Source organism: Berghia stephanieae, chromosome 7 (genome assembly GCF_034508935.2).
Source record: "Berghia stephanieae isolate SIO BIC M18660-M18661 chromosome 7, UCSD_Bste_1.3, whole genome shotgun sequence".
NCBI lineage: Eukaryota > Metazoa > Mollusca > Gastropoda > Nudibranchia > Aeolidiidae > Berghia > Berghia stephanieae.
Genome location: NC_088366.1, coordinates 65,017,828 through 65,035,731, shown reverse-complemented (window position 1 = coordinate 65,035,731; position 17,904 = coordinate 65,017,828). Strand labels below are relative to the sequence as shown.

General features: G+C 37.1%; 1 protein-coding gene across 3 annotated transcripts in view; it reads left to right on the top strand.

Annotated features, from left to right (window-relative positions):
* Positions 1-17,904, top strand: part of LOC144977656 (alpha-protein kinase 1-like) — a 124,201-nt gene that overhangs the window by 93,650 nt on the left and 12,647 nt on the right. The window contains exon 1 of one of the 3 annotated variants that reach the window (XM_078923088.1): positions 12,999-13,026. The exons of the other annotated variants lie outside the window; for them this stretch is intronic. The gene's annotated coding sequence lies outside the window, so the exon portion shown is untranslated. Of the gene's footprint in view, positions 1-12,998; positions 13,027-17,904 lie in introns of those variants that run through there. 3 annotated transcript variants of the gene reach the window in all.

Here is a 17,904-nt window from a genome sequence, read left to right as displayed (position 1 = left end):
GGGTTTTTGGGTTATTTGTGTAAAAAAGGGTCTTAATTTCCTTTTTCCTTACGTCCCGTTCTTTTTAAAAGGGTTTATTGTATTACTAACACTCTTACACTATTATGGCTGAAAGATTGGGGGCCCAAAATTTCGATTTTTAAAAGGGGCCCCAAATTGAACCTCGCGTAGCCAAACATTTAACCCCCCAAAAACGCCCCTAATAAAACCCCTCGCTTTTTTTTTAAATAACAAAAACAAGACTGGGAAAAAAAAATTTTTAAAAAAAATAAATAAAAAAAATGAAAAAAAATAAAAAAATTTTTGAAAAATAAATAAATATATGAAAAAATAAAAAAAAATAAAAAAAATTTAAACAAAAAAAAATAAATAAAGGGAACGAATGAAAAAAAAAATAAATAAATAAATAAAAAAAAAAATAAATAAAAAAAAAAAATGAATAAAAAAAATAAATAAATAAATAAAAAAAATAAATGAATAAAAAAATAAAAAAAAAATAAAAAAATAAATAAATAAAAAAAAAAAATAAAAAAACACGATTTTTTTGGTGGTCAATTTTGGGTCGTTTTAGTAAAATTGGCCCCCATTTTGCCCATCTTAAAGGCCCTGTTTTTGGTTTTTTAAAATACAGTGGTTTGTTCTATGAAAAGACATTTTTTCCCCTTTGGGGAGGGGGGGGTTAATGAATAAAAGAAAAATAAAAAATTGGAACACACTGGAGATTGAAATGAAATTAAAAAATTGAAATAATTTTTGGAAAATTTGAAATCAAAAAAAGGGGCGATCGACCCCTATAAAAATTGGGGAAAACGTTTTTTATCAAAAGTTTCTTATATTCTCTCTCTCCTCTCTTTACTCCTCTCTTCATTTTTTTTCCCTCTCTCTTCCTCCTCCTCTCCCTTTTCTCCCTCTTCCCCCCCCCCCCTCTCTCCCCCTCTCCCTCTCTCTCTTTTTCCCCCCCTCTTTCTCCCCTTCTTCTTCCCCTTTCTCCCTTCTTCCCCCCTTCTCTTATTTTCTCCTCCCCTCCCTCCCCCCCTCCCCTCTCTCTCCCCCTCTCTCTCTCTCACCCCTCTCTCACCTTTTCCCCTTTATTTCTTCTCTCCCTCTCTTCTCCCTCTTCTTTCTCTCTATTTCTCCCCTTATCTCTCCCCCCCTACTCGCTTCTCCCTTATCTTTCTTCTCTCTCCCCCTATCTTTTTTCTCCCCTCTCCCCTCCTCCCTCTCCCCCCCTTCCCCCTTTCTCTCCTCTATCTTTCTCTCTTTTTTCCCTCCCCCCCCTCTTCACTCCCCCCTCTCTTCCCCGTAAACCCCTTTTCTGTAAGGTGTGTGTGGGGTTTTTGTGTGTGTCGGGGGGGGTTTTTGTTTGGTGGGTGTTTGTTGTCATTGTTAACAAAAAAATTTTTTGCATAGAAGATTTTTTTAGAAAATTTAAAAAAAAGGTTTTGTTTTGGGGGTTTCGGTTTTTTAAATCAAAAAAAATGTACAAAGGGAAAAAATTTTAAAAAAAAAAAACACAAAAAAACCCCAAAATGCCAAACCCGGGACGTTTTCCCCGGGGGAAAGATGATGGATGATGAGGAGGAGGAGGAGGGGAAAGTGATGATGAGGGGAGGGGAGATGATGATGGATGGGGGAGGAGGGGAGGATGATGATGTGTGAAAAAATGATGATGATGATGATGTTTATGATGGATGGGGATGATGATGGTGATGATGATGATGATGGGTGATGGATTTATGATATTTATGATGATGATGTGAAAGATGTGAGTATTTGAGAGGATGAAAGGGTGAGGATGATGTTGATGATGAGGGGAGGATGATGATTTTGGATATGATAAATGATTTGATGATGTTGTATGATGGTGATGATGAGAGGGGAGGAGGATGAAAGTGTGATATGATGGGTGTGATGATGAGATGAGATGATGAGATGATATGAAAAGATGAAATTTATGTGAGGATGAGGATGGGAGAGGATGTGATGGGAGGAGGGGAGGTGATGATGATGATGAAAATGATGATTGAGATGTTGTGTGTTTGGGGGATGATGTGATATAGACGCGGTGCAAGCCATTTGATTTAAAAACCCAAAAAGTCTATAGGAACGAATCGATAGTTTTGGGGTTTTTGGCGATACCCTAAAAAGGGTTAACGTTAGCTTTGAAAAAAAACACAATTGGGGGGTGCAGAGGTTTGTAGAGTAGTTCCAAAATGAGGGAGAGGTGGGAAAAAAGAGAGGGGAGGAGAGAGAGAGAGAGAGAGAGGGAAGAGAGAGGAGGGGGAGGGGGAGAGGAGAAGGGGGGGAGAGAGAAGTAGAAAAAGAGGGGGGGGAGGAGAGGAGGGGAAAGGGAGAGGAAGAGAGGAGGAGGGGAAAAAGAGAGAGAGAGAGAAGGTGAGAGAGAGAGAGAGAGGGGAGACATTGGGTTGGGGGGGAAAAGGGGGGGGGGGGGGGGGGGGGTGGGAATTAAAAAAACCCCTAAAGGGTTTTTTTTAAAACTTTTGTGTTTTTTAAAATAGAGGATGGTGGAATGCAGAAGTTTGTCAGGGTAGCCCCCAATTTTAAAGGAGAGGTGGATAAAGGGGAGGTGGGGGAAAAAGGGGAGGGGGGAGGGGAAAGAGGGGAGAGAAGAAAAAGGGGGGGAGAGAGAGAGAAAAGGGGGGGGTGAAAAAATGATACCTGAAGGGATTGACGTTACGTTTAAAATAGACAATGATGGAATTTTGGGGGGTTTTATGTCACAATGGGATCCAAAAATAGGCAAAAACAGTCATGAGCATTTCCCCCTTTAAGCGCATAAAAACCTTAGTAAGGGGCTCAAAAATATCGGAACAATGGCGGACCCCCTTAGGAGTATTTTCCGACGAGCTTTAAAAGCGTATCAGAGGGGAAAAAAACCCTTTAAAAAATTTGGGGTCTTTTTTTGACTTTTCACTTTTTGATCACAAGACAAAAAAAAAGGGTTTTCTACCCAGCATGAAAAAAAAAAAGTCCCTTTTTTTTCTATTGTTTGTTTAAAAAAAGGGGGGGCCCCCGCGTTGGGGGCGACGTGACAAAGAAAATTGGGCCCCCAAAATTTGGGGAGAGGTGGAGAGAGTAAGGGAAGGGGAGGGGGGTGGAGAGGAGAGAGAGGAAAGAGAGAGAGAGAGAGGGGGGGGGGGGGGGGCGGAGAGAGAAAATAAAAAGGAAGCGGGGGAAAAGGGGGGGGAGAGGAAAGATGATTTTTAAATTGTGAGGCAAAAGAAAGGAGAGAGAGTGAAGGGAGGAGAGGGGAGGAGAGGGGAAAGGGGAAGAGGAGGGGGAGAGGTTTAAAAAAATTTGGGGGGCGGGGGGGGGGGGGGGGGGAAAAAGATTGAATTTTGAGGGAAAGGTATGGGGGTAAAAATGTTTTTATTTAGGGAGAGAGGTGGAGAGGGGGGGGAATTTGGGGGGGAGGGGGGAGGAAGGAGTGGAGGGGGGGGGGTGGGATATATACTTTAATTTTTTTTTATTTGGGGGCCCCCCGTTTAGCTCTTTGGGTTTAGAGACGCTTCACACGCAAAGGGACGGGATCGTCCCGGGTGCAGTCTGGCCCCCCCCCCCCCCCAAACCCCCCTGTCCACCAGCAGTGGGTTTGGGGAGGGGTTGTTAGATCTGGCGGAAAAAATTGTAACAGGGCGCGCCTTTTCAATGTTGCAAGAATTGGATTTTAATAGTCTGATGTCACGCCCCCCCGGCAACGGGGGGCCATCTTGGGTTCCCAAAAAAAAGAAAATTTATTACTTTTTTTTTTTTAGGTGGCTAGAACTTTTATATGCCTTGTGAAAAGAATGTGTAAAAAGTTTGAAAAAAAATCAAAATTTTTTGGGGGGGGTTTTTCTCTGGAAAAAATATTTAACGGGGGTCGCATTTTTCCCATAGTTTTGGCCCCCGTTTTAAAATTCCCTGGGGTCATTAGGAAGGAAGTGACCGGTTTTCGTGTTGAAGAGATGTATTACTTTTTTCCGTTTCCGCTATAGAAGCGGGATAACTCTCTTGGCTTTTGAAAGGAAAAAATATAGTTTGTTTTTTTTGGGGTTTTTTAAAAAAATTTTTTTGGGATTACTTTTTGTGTTTTTTTTCATGCCTGCGTCTTAAACCCGCAAGAATGATTTTAAAGGGATAATTTTAAAAAAACCAATGATCAAATTGGGTTCTTGTTTAAAAATATAATTACTAATTTTAATTTAAAGACCCCTAATAGACAAAGAAAACAGTGTGGTGTGAATATTTTATATATTATATAATATATTATATATAATATATTATAATATTAAAATTTTGTTGTGACCAAAAATCTCCCAAAAAGTTTTATTTGTGTGAAAAAAGGGGGGAAAAAAGGGGGTTTTCAGTTTTTAAAGACTAAAAAAAAATTTTTTATTTTAGTTTTTAAATTTGATTTTAAAAAAATTTTAAACAATTTTGGGGGGGGGGGGGGGGGGGGGGGGGGGGTGGGGAGTGGCCGAATGGTTAAGGCAGTTACCCCCGGCCCCGGGGGCTTTAAAATTTTTTTTTAATGCAGATACTCCCTACCCCCCCCCTGAATACTCCGTCGTAAACTTTTAACTTTATTATTTGTATGCATGACAAAATTTTATTTTTTATTTTTATTATTATTATTTTTATTATTATTTTATTTTTATGTCATTATTTGTGATGGTCTGTTTTTTTTATGGTGGCAGCTAACCCTTATGCCTTCTAAAAAAATTTCACCCGGAAAGTCAAAAATATAAATATTTGGGGTGTTGGGGGGTGGTGTGTGTGGGTTTTTATCTGGTGTTGTTTATTTTTTTTAAAAAATTTGGGAAATTGATATTTAGGTAGAATGCGCTTGGTAGGAAGCTATAACTTGAAAACCGGGTATAAGGGGGCCAAAAACACACAAAAAAAAAAAAAAAAAACCCGTGTAACCTTTTTCTTGTGTGTCTAGTTAATTAGGTTTTGGAGAATTATCCCAAACCCCGGACGGTTAAAAAAAAGTAAAAATTGAGCTTTATATGCGCAATATCCCCCAAATGGCTCAAAACCCTTTTTCAAGGGGCCCTAGTCAAAGCAACATTTAACTTTTTGGGTGGACATGCCCCCGGTTTGCGATAAATTCAATTTTTGGACACAGACAAAGGGTTAAAGGCCAGGTACTTTTTTTAAGAGTACAGTGAGGGGAATGTGAGGGAAAAAGCCTTCCCCCAAAGGGCTCAGTATGCGCCCAGCGCGAGGCCGAACCCTGGACCTTCCCTCCCAAAAAGCAGGTATGCCACAAGAAACATAGCCGCACAATTTTAAAAAAAAAAACCGAGGACGTATCTTTATTTTTTAATTTTATTTATGGGGACAGCTTCCCCATTTTACCCCTTTTTAAAAAATTTTCCCAACTTTTTGGTGTTGTGTGTGTGATGTGGGGGTTTGTGTGTTTTGGGGTTTTTTATGGTGTTTTGGTGTGTTGTGTGTCATTTTACCCTTGGGGAAATTTTTAATTATATTCTGGGGGAAAAAGGTTTTTCCCCGGGCCCTTTGCAGGGGGAAAAAAAGGGGAGCGTCAAAATGTTTGTTTTTTGTGTGTGTGTGTGTGTGTGTGTGTTTGTGTTGTTGTTATATATATTATTTTTGTGTTGTTGTGTGTGTGTGCGGGTTGGTGTGGGAGAGAGTGAGGGAAAAAGGGATGTGGTGGGGTTTTGTGGTGTAGGGGAGGAAGAGAGAGAGGAGAGGGAGAAAAGAAAAAAAGAGAGGGGAGAGAGAAAGAGAGAGATAGGAGAGAGAGGGAAGGGAGAGTATGGGTGTGCGCTTGTGGTCTTTTGGTAGCACTTATTTTTTTTTCTTTTTTTTGTGCGGTATGTATTTGGGTAGGGCACTTGCTTTTGGTCGTTAAAAACCGGGGGTTTTTGGATTTGCCAATAGAGGGTTTTAATTCGATCGATATTTTAGGAGGTTTTTCAACAAGGGGCGGGAAAAAAAACAAATTTAGAACCCGATTGGAGGGCGGGGCATGAATTTTTTTTATTATTTTATTATTTTATTTTTTTTTTTAAATTTTTTTATTTTTTATTTTTTATTATTATTATTTTTTATTTTTTATTTTATTTTTTTATTATTATATTTTTTTTTTATTATTTTTATTTTAAAATTTTATTATTGGTTTTTGTATTTTATTATGTTATTTTTCATCATCTCACTTTTTTTTTAAACATCACAACAAATTTTCATCATCATCGTTCTTCATCATTATTTTTATTATTATTATTATTATTATTTTTTATATTATTTTTTTTATTTTTACTATTTATTTTATTTTAATTATTTTATTTTTTATTATTATTTTTTTATTATTATTATTTTTTATTATATTATTATTTTATTATTATTATTTATTATTATTTTTATTATTTTATTTTTTTTAATTATTATTAGTTATTTTTTTTTTATTTTTCATCCCTCATCATGTATCGTCGTATCAATCATATCATTATTATTATTATTACTATTATTATTTTATTTTATTATTTTATTATTTTATTATTATTAAATTTTTTTTTCATTTCATTTTATTTTTTTATTATTTTTATTTTTTTTTTTTATTCATTTTTGTTTTTAAAATTTTTTTTTATTCTTTTATTCTTTTTTTTCTTCTTCTTTTCTTTTCTTTTCTTTTTTTATTTATTTTTTTTTTTATTTTTTTTATTATTATTTTATTATTATTTATTATTATTATTATTATTTTTATTTTTTATTTTATTTTTTATTCTGTATGTAGTGATTTTTATTCGAGTGCAACGACAGTAACTCGGTATGCACCAATTCCGTTGTCTCCCGATAATTTTGTGGAAATTTTTATATTTGGGAAAATTTTTAATCCAACCCTAGGGAGAGAAGAGAGGAGAGGAAAAGGGGGGAAAAAGAGAAGGGAAAAAGGGGAGAAAAGAGAGAGAGGGAGAGAAAATAAGTAGGAGTAATATTGTTAATGTTTTGTATCTTTTTTAAAGTTATAAAGGTAACTAAATGACAAATTTCCTATTTTTTTGGGAAAAAAAAGATCTTTATTATTATTTTAATATTAAAAATGGGTTATATTAAAATTATTTTATTTATATTATTATTATTATAATTTTATATATCCCCAAAGGTCAAAAAGTTTTCCCGGGTCAAAAAAAACGAAACGTAAAAAATTTGAAAAAGAAGCGCCGTTAGGCGATATTCTTTTTTTCCCACGGCATGCATTACTTTCCCACGCAGGGGAGGAAAATTGGTAAAGTCCCTTTTCAAGGATCAAAAGCGCCCCCGCAAGGTGGAAACCCCGGCTTTCCCTCCCAAAGTGGGGGTACCCCAAACTGTTGCGCATTTATTTATTTTATATTTATTTTATTATATTTAATATATTAAATTTTGGGGGTTTAACTTCCCAAGGTTTAAAAAAAAAAAAAAGGGCCTGGAAAGGGGGTCGCCCCGGGGCCCCCGGTTTTCCAATCGGCCCCCTTTTACCCCCTAACTTAGTAATTTTATATATAATAAATTTTTAATATATTTATATATATATAATTTTTTTATAAAATTTTATAGCAAGGGGTTTCAGCCATTTTTAAAACGTCCCCCCGGAATTCCAAAAATAAAAAAAGGGGGGAGCCCCAAAAATTTTTCCACAGCAAAAAAAATTTGGGTCCCCAAAAGAGGGGAAAAGGGAAAACCATTCATGACTTTACAGAGGATATGATGAGTGTGAGAGTAAGGTTAGGTTGAGGAAACTTGGTTGGAGTAGATATTAGGGTTTAAAAATAGGTAAGCCCCGCACAGTGGGTTTTAGCCCCGATAGGGGGAGTTTGCTGTTTTTTTTATAAAATTTTTTAATATTTTTATAAAATATTAATTTTTTAATATATAAACGCAAACTCCTCCCATATATATTATTTTTATATATTTTATATAAAATTATATATTTTTTAAAAATTTTGTTTGTGGGGTGTGTGTGTGTTTGTGTGTATGTGTGGGGGTTTAAAACAGTTTTTCTGTTTGAAAGATCCATAAATGGCTAAATTCAAAACAGCAACATAAAAAAAATTTGAAACCCCAGTTTTTATATTTTCACTCTGAGCAGGCCATTCAGACAATACCCCCGTTGGTAGAGCACGGTTCAAAAAAAAAAAGGGATGAAACGTTCCCGAGGTACAGACGAGTTTGGGGGGTTTTTTGGCCCCCCCCCCCCCCCCCTGGTCCCCCCCAGCAGTGATTGGGGTTTTGTTGGATCTGTTTTTTTGTGGGGGCGGAAAGTTGGACTACCCCCCTACCCAAAGGGGGGGTACCCCCCCCAATTTTGATGTTCTTTTCACGTTATAGAAACCGGGGGAAAAATTTTTCCCCCGTGGTTTTGGGGGACCAAATGGATCAAAAAAGGACTCCCACTACTTTTTGGAAATCATCATCACCATCTTGGTTGTATTCTTGAGCCCGCCCCCGGTGGGCTGCCCCCCAAAAAATTCACGCCCCTTGGGTGCGCTTTGAATCTGTGTTGCTTTTTTAAACCCACAATTTGGCCATTCTTAGATCTTTTAAAAAATCCCTTTCTTTGTCTTTCTAGCTTTTTTTTCAATTTTTTCCAGATTTTAAAACCAAAACCCTTTTCCCCTATTCTGTCTCTTTCCTCACATGCCCCAAAAAACCCCGTAATGCCTCTTTTGATGGTATTTATCAATCTTTTTTCCCCCTTCCCCCAACACTTCCTCGTTCGTAAATTTTTTGGGGCCAAAGATAGCCTCAACAAATTCCCCTCCCGATTTTTTCCCATCCCAAAAAACCCTTTTAACCCCCTATTCCTTTCCAATGGGCACGTTTTTTTTTAAAAAAAACTTTCCATGTGCTCGAGGTCATTGGTTTTTTGAAAAAATTCCCTCAAAGGCCCCCAAATTGTGAAAGGTTTTTTAAAAAGTTTTTGAACTTTCTAACATTCGTTTTGGTCTTTGGTTAAGTTGACACACGGGTATGTTTACAAACTTTCATAAACAAAGATTTTTTGTTTACATTAGTTCAGAATTGAAAATTTTTTTGGGGGACAGCAACAAAATTTTCACGTGGTTGATAAATGGTTTGGGGGGGGGAAAATTTGAAAAAAGTTCCCCCCCATTCTCATGAAAAAAACATGTTTAAAAAATTTTAAAAAAAAGAGCCCCCCAATTTTACCCCCCAGTTTTAAAATTTTTTCCTAGCCGAAAAACAGCGTTGTTCTGTTGAAAAATAATGTCCCCCAAAACCCGGGGGGGTCTTCTTAAACTGGGGGCCCCGACACCCCCCAAAAAGACTTTTTTAAAATTTTTCACAAAAGAAAACAAACCCTTGAGTTTTTTTTAAAAAAAAAAAAATTTTTTTTTATATAGCGCAAACCCACTAAATGTGCTCAAACCCGCTTTACGGGGGGCCCCCGGTCAACAGCAAAAATTTAAAAAATGTAGGACGGGAATGACGTTTTTAGGCCCCCATTGCAATTTTTTTTTGCCAAAGAAAAAAACCTGTTAAGGGCCCCGGAAAATCATTTTACCCCCCCGGGCGGTGAGGGGAATGGGGTAAAAAGCCCCATTCAAAGGGCTAAACTATACGGGGGAAACCCCAAACCCCTTGATCCGAAAGCGAAATGCACACCACAAGCCCCAAAAAACCCCCAAGCATTGTCATTTTTTTTGTGAGACTTATTCTTTGCTAAGTAAGTTATTTGGACCCCCCCTGGAAAAAAAGTTTTGACGAGTTTTCAATTAATCAGAGTGACGACACCCCCCTTTTTTGGGGGACACCCCAATTAAAAAAAGGGGGAAAAAAAAATAAAAATTTTTTTATGATAAGCATAGGGGGTTTTAAAAAAGCATCTGGGTTAATCGGGGTTCCTTTATAATTCGAGTAAAGTTTTTTTGGGGGAGAGGGAACGGGGGGAAGTGGAATGGACGATTTTTAACAATATTAATCAATACCAGTCCCCGGGGGACTCTCAAAGAGCGCAAAAAAAACACCCCCATGCAACCCCTTTGTTATATATATTATATATATATATTTTTAATTTTTTATATATATATAATTTTTTTAAGTATATATATAGTGGTGTTTTGTGTGTGTTTTTTTGTGTGTGTGTGTGTTTCTGTATTATGTAAAAAATAGTTTTAGAGAGAAATTGGGGGGGCCCCCGATAGGTTTTTTAGATTTGATAGATAGATTAAAAAAGATAGTAGATAGATAGATAGATTGTTTGGAAAATAGATTAGATAGATAGATAGAAGAAGTTTGATGATAGATTGATAGATAGATGAAAATTTTTTTGAGGGGGGGTTTTTTAGACTTGTAGATAGGGTAGTAGATAGATAGATAAAATAGATAGATAGATAGATAGATGTAGATATTATTTTAATATTTCCCACAAAAAGGGGGGTCAGTCTATATCGATGTTTCAGGGTAATCAGCCATCGTCAGGGAATGTGTGTTTTTGGGGTTTGGTTTGGGTTTTTTGTTGTTGTTTAAATTTTTGTTTTTAAACATCGATGTAGAGGGCCCCCAAAAATTTTGGGGAAATATTAAAAAAAATTAAAATTTTTCCCCCCTTGCTACTTTTTCAGGCCCCCTATCAGTTAATTTTTTATTTTAAAAAAGATTAATAGACAGATTGATAGATAGATCTATAGCAGGGCAGACAGACAAAATAGATAGATAAGGGGGGATAGATAAAAAAGGGTTATAGTTTTTTTGTTTTTTAGATAGATAGAAAATTAGACAGAAGACAGCAAATTGTTTTTATTGATAGATGTTTTAAAAAGTTGGATGGAAGGGGGGGATAGATAGGGGAAAAAATAATAGATAGATAGATAGATAGATTGATAGTGATTTAAAAGAAGAAAGATAGATAGATGATAGATTGATAGATTTGATAGAATTTTTGGGGATGGGGTTTTTTATATAGATTTTGATAGGTCGAATTTTTTTGGGGGGATTTGATTTATGTGTGTATGTGGGTGTTGTGTGTTTTGTGTTTGTGTGTGTGTGTGTGATTGTGTGTGTTTTGTGTGGGCGTGTGTGTGTATATGTAAGAAGCAGTGACAAAATAAGAAAAAGGGATTCCATTTTAAAGAGGGGAACAGGGGCGAATGTAATCGGAGAATGAATGGGAAGGATTAAGGTCATTAGGAAAGAGGGAAGGGGGAGGTGGGGGGGGGGGGGGGGAGAGTAAAAAAACGAATAATCAAATAGACAGTAGACTCTTTTTCGGCATTTGTTACTCGAATCAAGTGTGGCTCTGTGTTCTTGTGGTATGACACTCGCCTTCGGATCCGAAGGTCCTGGGTTCGAGTCCCGCTCTTAGCGGTGCATAGTTGAAACCTTGGAAGAGGCTCTTTTTCACATTTCTCTCACGTACTCAGGTGTAAATTGAGTTACCTGGCAGTTCACAGCTTTGTCTCTGTCCGAAAAAAAAAAATGAAATATCGCCTAACAGGCCTCATGTCCCGTCCTTCATGTTAAGTGTTGGTGTTGGCCAGGAGGGACCCGTTGAGCATGTTTAGTTGATCTTGCACTATACCAAAGCTCATTTCTTTCCCCATACAACTGCTGGAAAGATGGGACACATATTATTCGACAGACATGTCTAGACAGCGTTTATTCCTAGGTACCTTAATCTTAACAAACAAGAACATGAGATGCTGCCAGGGGAAGAGCTTCAACTTGAAATTTCAAAAAATTGTAGTTTCCAAGGGGAAATTATAAGAAAATTCCACTTTAAATAACATTAGAAATAAACAAGTTGCTTCCAGCATGGTCCAAAAATGCTCCTAAGTTCTAAATTAAAAAAAAAACGAGTTTCATACAGCGCAATATCCACTAAATGTGCTCAAAGCGCTTTAAAGGGGTCCCTGGTCAACAGCAACATTTAACATGTAGGACGGGACATGACGCCTGTTTGGCGATATTACAATTTTTCGGACAAAGACAACGCTGTTAACGGCCAGGTAGTCATTTTAAACCTGAGTACGGTTAGAGAATGTGGAGTAATGAGCCTTTTTCCAAGGACTCAAACTATGCGCTGAGCTCGAGGCTCGAACCCAGGATCTCCCGATCGAAAGCGGTGTCATACCACTAGACACATAGCCGAATTTAGGTTCTGAGGAACTAAACTTCCCTTTTCAACAAGATTTATTGAGCCAAAGAGGAGAATGACAGTTCTGTAGCTGGAGCCAAACTTTACCTTTACCGATGTTCCATGTCGGACACGACGTTGGAGATCATGGTTCGCCAGCTCTCTCTCTCTCTCTCTCTGTCACTCTCTCTCTCTCTCTCTCTCTCTCTCTCTCTCTCTCTCTCTCTCTCTCTCTCTCATCTGCTAGTTTCGCACATTGATTTATGGGGCTTCCTACGTACGCTGCGACATTTCCAAGCCAGCTTGTCCTTCTTCGTCCTCGACCACGCTTTGCCTATTATCTTTCCCTCTGCAATGGTCTTCTGTAGTGAGTCGTGCCTTCTGATGTGGCCGAAATATCGGGTTATCCTCTTTCTAGTTGAATTGATCGTTGTTGATGTTATTCCTAAAGTTTGGAGTACTTGATGATTTGTTTTCTTTTCCTTCCAGGATACCCTAGCAATTCTTCTATAGGTACACATCTCAAATGCTCTGAGTTTCTTTTCTAGTGTCTTTGTCAGAGACCATGTTTCACATCACAAAGTAGTGTTGACTAAACATTCGTAGAAATACGAAATTTAGTAGTTGTAGGCCGGTCTGCTATGCTAGGGCACCAGAACCTGACACGCAGACTCCAAAAGGCACGGAGCAGGTTTGGTGTGCGTGGTATGGAAACACGTGCGTGCCTTCTGCTAGCGTTGCTGGAGTGCTGAAGCACTTTATGCTTATTTAAAGGTTGTTTTACATTGTACAGGTAATTGGCCTTTTGTGAAAAGGCACAATTTTGTTTGGTTGTGATTTGTATATCCTTGTTGTTTTGTTTTTCTTATCAATGCAATGAGATGTTAATGATCAACGCAATACAACACGTGTTTGAACAGGTAAATGTGCCTTTTGTATTTGACACTCTTGTTTGTTGTAGGTGGGTTTGGTGGTGGGGGGGGGGGGGGGTGGTGGTCTTGTCTTGTTTTGTTTTGTTTTGTTTGTTTTTTTCTTTATGTATTTTTTTCCTTCTTTTGTTTTGTTTCTTTTTGCTTTGTCTTGTTTTACTTTATTTTTTTTTATTTGTTTTGTTTTTGTATTTGTTTGTTTGTTTTTTTGTTCTTTAGTTTTGTTTTGTTTTTTTGTTTTCGATTTTTAAACAAATATTTATCGAGGTATTTTTAAATTCATATGAATATAGATTTTTTGATCATTTTTCGCGCCTTTCATGCATCTATTAGTCAAATCATGTGTGGAAAAATGCCTTTGGTAAATTATGAGCTCTGAATAAACGAGAGCTTCAAACACTAGAATGTGCGGCTATGTGGTCTAGTGGTATGACACTCGCTTTCGGATCGGAAGGTCCTGGTTCGAGCCTCCCGCTCGGAGCATAGTTGAGTCCTTGGAAAAGGCTCTTTACTCGCATTCTCACACCGTACTCAGGTGTAAAATGAGTACCTGGCCGTTAACAGCCGTGTCTTTGTCCGAAAAATTGTAATAGCGCCTAACAGGCGTCATGTCCCGTCCTACATGTTAAATGTTACTGTTGACCAGGGACTCCTTGTAAAGCGCTTTGAGCACATTTTAGTGGATATTGCGCTGTATAAAAAAGCTCTTTTTTTCTTTTTTTTTTTAGAATATATAGTGTGTGATGAGAACGTGTTGTGTTCAGTTTATAGATAGTATGCGCTTGGATAAGAAGCTCATAACATTGCCATCCGGAAGTATAACGGACCAACACACAAAACTGTGTGTATCCATGAACGTTTATAGTCGGGTCAATACAGTTCAGTGAGCATTACTCATAAACTCGGATGGCAAAAAAACAATAACAAAGACCTCAGTGACATCATCTTCGAACTACCTATAACACTCACTGGTGCATGCTCCTGAATTTCGTAATTTGATCATTTCTGCCTTGCTTGCACTGTATTATATATACACCCGTTTTCAGATAAATGTCAGTTGTGGCACATTTGCCCAAGAAAAAAATACAGGAAAAAGAGAATATATTCAAATCAGCAATAATTGACATGAAACAAAAAAAACAAAAAAAACAAAACAAAAATCCAATTGTTTGACATTCTCAATGCTATGTCAACGATGAAGAGGGTATTTCGCAATATTAACGTTAAATAGACAAGGAATGTTTAGCATTTGTCAATGTTTGTTTTCTTAACCTGTAGATACACCTCACACGGAAAGGTGGATATTTTATAGCGTCAAAAACAACACCAAGAATTTTGAAAATGATGATGATGATGATGATGATGATGATGATGATGATGATGATGATGATGATGATGATGATGATGATGATGATGATGATGATGATAATAATAATAATAATAATAAGAAGAAGAAGAAGAAGAAGAAGAAGAAGAAGAAGAAGAAGAAGAAGAGGAAAATAACAATAATAATAGTAGTAATATGTTTCAGAATACTTCCATTTACTGCTTCCAACAATTCCATTTTCAATACAACCAAAATATATTCAATATATCAACGTAATATGTCATTCATTGACAACTTTGACGTTAATCAGTCATTCTGTACTGTGATAATAAGCTGCTACAAGCTGCGGACACTAAAAAGTAATAAACAAAAATGAATATAATAACAGCTTCAAAAAAAAAAAAAAAGAAGAAAGAACAATATACCCAACACGAAACGTTTCGGGCTCAAAACCCTTCTTCAGCCAACAACAACAAAAAACAAGAAAGACATAAATACATTACTAAATGTCAAATCTGAAATTGCTGTTGTAGTGTATAAATACAAATGTTATTCATATTTCATAACCATCAGTTATAGAAATAATTTTTAAACGACTGTTTTTTTTTTTGTTTTTTTTTTTATTTATATTCAAATCTTAAAAATACAGCTTAAAATTGATTTTGAAAGAACAGGTTCGCCCGGACATAAAAATCGGAGAGGCATTCTGGGTCATGTTGTGATGTGCCAATTAGTGTCATCAGTTAATGCATTATTGCACTTCTGGAAACTTCTCAATTATATTTTGAATGCTCTTAAGCTGCTATGCATTTAGTTAAAAACCTCATAACATCCGCCGGATATAATGTACCAATACACAAAACAATGTGTAACCTGAAACGTGTATAGTTTCATTAATACAATTTTGTGAGAACTACTCATAAAAATGGCGGCGAAAACAATAACAAAGAGCTGAGTGACGTCAATATCGTTCTATCTATAGAAAGAAGGAATACTTGTAATTTTTACGAGGTCAATTTAAAACGAAAGAGGATGGAATTTTGATAATTTGTTACTTGATTAGTTTCGTTAAAATTTGTTTGTAACGCCTCGGGAATTCCAAATGTTTGGATATAATATTATGTGTTGTACACGACTTAAGGTTTTGATTAGCACAGAGCGCGCGCGCGCACACACACACACACACACACACATGCGCGCGCTCGTGCGCACATACATAATATAGAGAGATAGAGGGAGAGGGAAGTGGTGGTGGTTGGGGGGGGGGGGTACAAATACACTTACATAATTTAAAATATCAATTTTTCTGCTGGGTCAGCCTGCCATTTTGGGAAAATACTGAAAATCATCGGTAAGAAGAGAGTAAACCATTTCTTCACCAACCATAGGAAAATCGTCACATTCGTTACGACACAACCAATAACTATCTCATTCTGTTTTCTCTTGTATACCACAAAATGTAAAGAAATGCTTAAAACTTGATTACAGCTATAGATAGAATGCGCTTGGCCAAGGAGTTCACAACATTGCCATCCGGAAGTATAACGGACCAACACACACACTCTGTGTAACCATGAACTTTTATAGTCTGGTTAAGACAGTTTAGTGAGAACAATTCACAAACGCGGATGGCAAAAACAATAACAAAGGCCTGAGTGACGTCATCTGCATACTATCTATAAATACTGAACACTGTCTTGTAGAGCTCATTTTGCTGAACAACATTCTGTACAGAATGCATTTGTTACTTTTTTGTTTATTTGGAAAAGTCTATTTTTGTGTCGGGTGAGTGTTAATTTTCGGGGAAAATTCTATTAATGGCTGGTAATGGGAGAGTTATGCGCCTTATCCATGGATCTTGTGCGGCTATGTGGTCTGGTGGTCTGACACTCGCTTTCGGATCGGAAGGTCCTGGGTTCGAGCCTCGCTCGGCGCATAGTTGAGTCCTTGGAAAAGGCTCTTTACTCACATTCTCTCACCGTACACAGGTGTAAAATGAGTACCTGGTCGTTTACAGCGTTGTGAATGTCCGAAAAAAATTGTAACATCGCCTAACAGGCGTCATGTCCCGTCCTAATTGTTAAATGTTGCTGTTGGCCAGGGACCCCTTGTAAAGCGCTTTGAGCACATTTAGTGGATATTGCGCTATATAAAAGCTCCATCTTCTCCGAGTTTATTTTGGGTCTGCTTCTTCGTCTTCTGCCATCAGCCGTCTCGCGGGATGCAGATCTTGACAAGCAAGTTGCCTCCCTTTTGACAACATATTATTATCTTAGCCATCTCCACCTGCGTCTGTTTATAGTTTAGTTATAATAATAGGCTTCAACAGTCCTGACGTCACTTCCTTCGTAAGCATAGTAACTTCGTAACTGGCTCTAAACTATCGGAACAATGACGGACGCCTTTATGAAATACTTCTCCAACGAGCAATAAAAGTGTATCCAGAGGAGAAAAAAAAAACATAAATCTGATCATGTTTTGATTCTGATCACTTGACATGTGAAAAAGTTCTTTCCAGCATGAAGAATAAAAAGTAACCGATTTTCTTTGTTTAGAACCAAGCTGCTCGTTGCTGGGCGGACGTGACGTCAGCCTATTACATCCTATTAACAAACGACATGCTACTCAGAAATTATTTCTCTTTTTTCCCCACTGGCTGGAAGCCAAGAACTAATTACCTGGATGAGTTATGGGACCTTTCAACTAAGTTTCGCTAATAATCCTAATTGGTTTGTTCCGACGTGCCCATATATGCAGGTCTGACATCCGAACCCATTTATGGGCCTAGTTTAACAATGTTTAACAACACCGTTTCGTTAATAATCCTAATTGGTTTGTACCGACGTGCCCATATATGCAGGTCTGCCACCCGAACACATTTATGGGCCTAGTTTAACAATGTAATTTGCAGTGTTTTGCGTCATTTATTTTCTTCTTTTTTATTCCTGTTTTTTTAATTATTTTTTTTTAATTTTTAGGGTCAACTCACTCAATCCTAGAGATTTTTGCTACTTTTCAAAATCGGAGAAAAATGTATTGAAATGAGCCTAGATAATTTTATTCAACAATCATTAACAAGTGATACTACTTGATACTACGCCTATAATTTGTCTCAGAAAAATGTAATAAATAGGCATGGGGTAAAAGTAACCCGGGTAAACTACGGATATAGTCGGTGTTAGGGTTGAGTGAGTTAAAAAATACCCCAATTGTGTAGCCTTCATTATTTTCCTTTTACCACCAGTTGTACATAGACAGAGCATAAGGCCACAATAACAGACAATCTAATTTGGCTTTAGTTCAAGCCATAATAATATCATACGTCTGATTGCAAGCCATTCCCAACGATCCCAAGGGGATAAAGAGATTATTTAGGTAATGATCTGGTATTTGGTTGTCTTTGAGTCTGTCTGAAACTCGCGGATGGCCCAATGTGCCATATTAAAGATCATCACGAAAGATTGCCTTTATCTTCTCTTTCATCTTCTCCTTATCTTCCTCCTCCTCTCCCTCCTTCTTCATCTTCTTTTTCTCCTCCTCAT